Source organism: Coenobita brevimanus, chromosome 45 (genome assembly GCF_032717465.1).
Source record: "Coenobita brevimanus isolate Jiangsu-jjx chromosome 45, ASM3271746v2, whole genome shotgun sequence".
Classification (NCBI taxonomy): Eukaryota; Metazoa; Arthropoda; class Malacostraca; order Decapoda; family Coenobitidae; genus Coenobita; species Coenobita brevimanus.
In genome coordinates, this window is record NC_136998.1 from 18,375,639 (window position 1) to 18,381,560 (window position 5,922).

At 39.3% G+C, this 5,922-nt stretch overlaps 1 pseudogene; it reads right to left on the minus strand.

The window, feature by feature from the left end:
• Window positions 1–327: 327 nt before the first annotated feature.
• On the minus strand, window positions 328–446 carry LOC145398530 (5S ribosomal RNA; annotated as a pseudogene).
• Between the last annotated feature and the right edge of the window lie 5,476 nt (window positions 447–5,922).

Consider the following 5,922-nt stretch of genomic DNA (forward strand, 5'->3'; position numbering starts at 1 on the left):
CCACCTGTAAAGGAAAGAAAAGGAATAAGAAGTGACAGGAAAGATAGGAGAAATAGGAAAAGAGGAGGGCAGGCACAGAAAAAGAATGATAAAAGCTAAGGAAGTAGGCAGCACTACATCAAGTGAGTGGATGATGGTCGCCACCACCTACCACATAAAAGTAACTGAATTGCGGGGTTGCAACCTTCACGTTTGTCATATATTTCATCATTCATTGCCAGACGTCATGTATCCCAAACGGGGTGGCCAAGGGCTTAGAGTTAATTGTTTTACAGGGAGGGGCACTAATCCTCCACCAACCCCACTTGTCACGTAGGGAGAACGTTATGCCAACAGCATCTGGTGTTCCCAGGCGGTCACCCATCCAAGTACTAACCAGACCCAACGTTGCTTAACTTCGCTGATCGGACGGGAAGCGGTGTAATAATATTATTATTACTTTATGCAAGGAAAAAGGGACCAAAGAACAGGATCCCGCAAATTGTCCCCTCCAAGGAGAGAGAGAGAGAGAGAGAGAGAGAGAGAGAAATTCAAGATCTGTAGATTTCGAGATGCCTGGACACACTGCGTTTGAAAGACTGGAGATCACAGGCAGCAAGAACTACAGACTGAGGAAGACAGTTCCAGAGTTGACCTGTTGCACATATGATGGATTGGGAGTAACGGTTAACTCTTGCATCAGAGAGCTGAACAGGAAAGGGATGAGAGTTTTTTGGTAGACATGTGAATAAAATAATGATGATGATGATGATGATGATGATGATGATGATGATGATGATGATGATAATAATAATAATAATAATAATAATAATAATAATAATAATAAATATAATGATAATAATGATAATAATTAAAATAATAATAATATTATTATTATTATTATTATTATTATTATTATTATTATTTATTTTTTTATTATTATTATTATTAGTTTTATTATCATTATTAAGTTGGCTTGGAGGGAAATAACGTCTATTGTGAGGTGTCCAAAAATAGAGGTACAGATGGCAATTGACTGAATAATCACACGTAGGTTGTTCTGATGCTGATACCCAGGGGTCGGAATCCACTTCTGGTCAACCAGGCATGGGAGGGTATAAAAGGCTGTGGCATACTTGTTTAATCCTTGGACCATCAGGAACAATATCCAGGTGCACAACCTTGGAAACCAACTACTGTAAGCTGGGAATTCAAGATGGCGTCCAAGATGGTTGGCGATCCTATCTATTTTACTATATGATGATAACTTGTCAAATAAATCGTATGTAATCATATTAATTCATGTTTTTAAGGCCATTTATATTAAATTATTTGTCTTCGGGAAAAAAATTATTATTTATGTTCAAATCTACACAATATTTTATGAATTTACTAATTCATTAAAATGAATATCATATTTTTTTCTCTTCAGAAATTTACATACTTGTAATGACTAAGAAATTTAGCAAAAATCCAAGTAATGGCTATATAAACAGCACACATCAGAGTAATGTCAGTAACTGAACATGTCATGAATATAAGCTGTAGTATCATCGATTATAATGTTCAAGTAAGTAAACATTTCATCCTTACAACATAACACATTTTTTTGTTAATTATAACACAACCGTTATAAATACTAAAATAATTAACACTGAGATTTAGTCCAATACAAGAGATAATCCTGTTCAGACTGAGAAAAAGGTAATGCAATATTCTTTGAAAATCAATCAGAGTCAAAGCTATCCTCCATTATCTGGAAGTACTGAGCTGTGCTGCAGCTCTCTGCAGTTCCACGGTGTCTGCAGGCAAGATAACATGGAATATTCAGCTTGGCACATGAACAATTTCCTAAACCTTATCGGCAACCACAAAAAAGGGATGTAGGCATCTCTGATGGCCATACTTCTGCAGTCACTGTAACTGGCATAAGTGCTGCTTGCATTACTGTCCATCCAAAATCATCCAGCGAAAGAATGCAAAGTTTTGCAATGTGTGCTGTCTTGGCAATGATTATTGCCAGGGCACATTGTTTCAGATGCTACATAAAAACATCTTCAGTAGTTGGATTGAGCTTGAGAAGAGTGGTCTTGTTGGTTAAAAATATCTGACTGAGAATCTCACTCAAAGAGACATCTGACATCTCGGCATTCGTTATGTTGACAGTGACAAGTAACTTCCTAGCCTGACTGATAACATCTTCAGTTATGATAACACTGCAATCACTGCCAAAATCGTCCACAGCATCCAGCTGAATTTTCTTACTTGCTGCTAACCATCCCCTTTTGCTGGTAAAAAAGGGACTCCTGGTGGTATCCCTGCCACTTAGACTTTGAACAAATGGATATGAGAGGCACCTTTGTTGTTCCTGTGCTTTAGGGGTGTCATATATGGGAAGGTAATTATCTGTTGCTACCTTGACCCAAAGTTCAGGAAGATCTTTCAATATGGTGGATGCATGATACATACAGAGGACAATTACATCTGAATCACTTTAATAATCAGTAACCTGAACAACCTTGTCTACTTGAAAATTATACATGCATGCAAAATAATACGAGTGTCTTTTTTTTTTTTTTTTTTATGCGAGGAAGAAGGAACCAAAGGCCATGAGCCCGTAGTAACAGTTCCCTCAAAAAGAAAAACAAAATACAATAGAGAGCCAAATTCAAGATCCGATCATCTTCATGGGTTGATTCAGGTGCAGGGACTGCAATTACACTTCCACTTTGCAACATTACTGATTTTGTTTCTTCACTGAAACCACCATCCAGATGAAGTTTAATGCTGCCAGGACCCGAAGACTGGGGGTCATCTTGACACCATTCATCACTCAAGTAGGCAAGTAACAGTGCTTCTTTGTGGAGCTAGCAATGAACTCTGAAGGATCTTGTGCTTTGTACTGGTCTGACATATCAAATATTTTGATAGTTTGGCTTACCAGTCCTCATCTGTCTTGTTATTTCCCTCATACTTGGACTTCTTTAGCACTTGAAACACAGGTGCATTAGGCAGAACTTCAATGGGGACTGTTATTTTGTGTCTAAGTGCAAAGGCAGAGAACTTTTCATCTTTCACAAATGACAAACGATGAATGAAGTGCATGACACTGATTACTAATGCACATGCTTTGGTGTACGGTGGCTACCCTTCACAACTGCATATACTTGTATCCTCCTTTATAGTTTTCAAAAGATTTGATTTTGTTCCACATGCTCACAGTGTGCCATCCCCTAGAATACTTGTATTTGAAATTAGTGCAAATTAGGACCAGCTTGTGAACATTTATAAACATAGTCATCTTGGACATCATCTTGAATTTCAAGTTTACAGTAGTTGATTCTACAGGTAAGGGTATGACAAATTACTTTGAAATTGTCAAATCTGAGTTCCTTGTCCCTAAAAAACACAGAAAACCTGTATTACAGTGGAAATTACTGCAAATTATGACCAACTTACGAACATTTATGAATATGGCAACCATCTTGGATTCCCGCCTTACAGTAGCTGGTTTCCAAGTTCACCTGGATATTGTTCCTAGTGGTCCAAGAATTAAAATGATATGCCACAGCCTTTGTTGATGATTTATGATTGCTGAACCCAACGTGCCCCCTGGGTATGACTATTTTTCCTGTTCTGTGACTACACTAAAGAAATGGAAAAAAGAAAAGAAAAGAGAGCAAATGCTGAATCATTGACAAGAAATTAATTAGAACGAAGTCATGATAATCAGAGATGGGGTTTAGAGGGAATAGCAATGCCCCACTGAAATTTTGACCTTGGCCGTTGACCTTGACCTTTGATTTCGGTCAAAACAAATAACATCTTCCTCCCCCCCGCCCCCCCGCACACACACACTGTATGAGCAAAGATTAATCTTGACTGCAGCAGACATTCGTAACACCCCCGCTATGAACTTTAACCTTCACCCACGCACACTGAACACTAACCGATCAGAATGAAAATATATATTTTTTTTTCACTAAAATAAAATAGTATAACCAACGAGGATATGAGATGGTAAAGACTTTTCTCTGACAATTTTTGCAAGAATATAATTATGAAACACATTACACGGTGTAATTTTAGTCCTTTCTCCCCTTCCCCCCTTCTCTCTCTCTCTCTCTCTCTCTCTCTCTCTCTCACACACACACACACACACACACAGACACACTGGCTGTGTAACTGAAGGGTGGTGTGGTGGTGCTTTGAATCTTCGTGATGACACAATATTTGTCAGTTTCCATTAAATTATGATATGACTGACAACAGAGGCCTCGAAGGTTCAATAAGTTGTATTTTGGTGTGTGTGTGTGTGTGTGTGTGTGTGTGTGTGCGTGTGCGTGTGTGTGTGTGTGTGTGTGTGTGTGTGTGTGTGTGTGTGTGTGTGTGTGTGATAGTTAATGTCGACCTCCGTCAAGAGTAGGTTCTGGTTTGTTGCTCAGGGTTGGCTGGTTTCCAACTACCGTACGTGAAGCAGTTACCTGGAAGTAACTGCTAATGGATTCGAATTTGTTCAGGGGCAAAAGAGAATATTGGAAACCGTAGTGGTCGACGTCACACAGGACCTCAAGCTGGTCACAGAAATATCAGGGGTAAGTGACTGCGGTTTCCTGATGTTTGTTTTACCCTTCGCTGTGCTGAGTTTACTTCAACTGAATATAACTATCTGTAGCTATCGGAGCAAGATACAACGTGCAATACTTAATCCTCAGGTGCCATTGAAGGTGTGACTGAGTGGCTTTATGTGACCAATAACTCTAGCGATCCCCCAGATGTAAAACATTACAAGTCCTATCTGATGGAGCGCCTGAACTTATTGAACCACCAGGCGTCATTGGCTATAGAATGACTACCAAGTGAACCAACTGATTTTCTGAATGCACAACACTGACTTAGTGGACGGAGGTGCCCTCTCTCACTATTGATGAAGTATTTTGTCGTAGTTTATTGTTGTTCACTGCTGCTGCCAGTATCGATGAACGTACTTTATTGTTGTTCATCCTGCAGCCAATATCGATTAGAGTTGCTGTAGGTAGACGTAGATAGATAGGGAGGTTGGCTGTCGATCGTCGAAGCACCTCCAGTATAAAGTCGTGGGGCGTCATATGGCTCGAACTTGCTGCTGCTTAGTAAATGGTGTGTCGTCGACTAGAGTGAATAGGTAGGTCTCTATCTTTTCACCTTCCCCTTTTGAGTATCAAAAGCAAGATGAGTTACAGAGCACTCTTGGGTTACGAAGTTTATTGTACACGGTTATATCGAAGTGTGATCAACAGCATAATGTAGCGTGATGGCAAAACCTCCTAGCTGACCCACCTCCTGCCTTCCGCCCTCAGTCATATTCTCAGGCTCTCTCTCTAACCACTTCTCTCTGGTTCTCTGTCTGGATCTTTCTCCTTCTCTCTGCCACTCTTTTTGGTTCTCTCTCTGGTTCTTTCTCGTTCTCTAACTCTCCTACATGTGATTTTGGACATATCCCCCTCTAGCTTACGTATGTGCGTGTGTGTGTGTGTCGGCCATGTCTGCGGCACATGATTAGAGGTGTTTGGCATTCTTGATTAGTCTAGACAAGGGGATGTGTAGTTGTCTCCTCCTGGAGAACTTCAGACATAACTTCCTGTTTTACATATTGTTACCTATAGCTATATAGTTACATACCGTAGTTACATATAGTAATGTCATGACAGATAATGCCTACATATCATTCAGTCATGCAAAGCTGTCGTACCAGCAACTATAAATACTGTCATAACATATTAATGCATTTTGTATTTCTAATCTAATTAAGTGAAATACATAATATTGTATAAGTAACGTAACTGTACGATTATTGTATCATAACTGCAGTTACGTCATGTTAATGCAGCTGTAGTTACATTGTGTAAATTCTACTGTTACAAAAGTGTCGCTGTAACTTAACATTGTGTTAATGCGACTGCT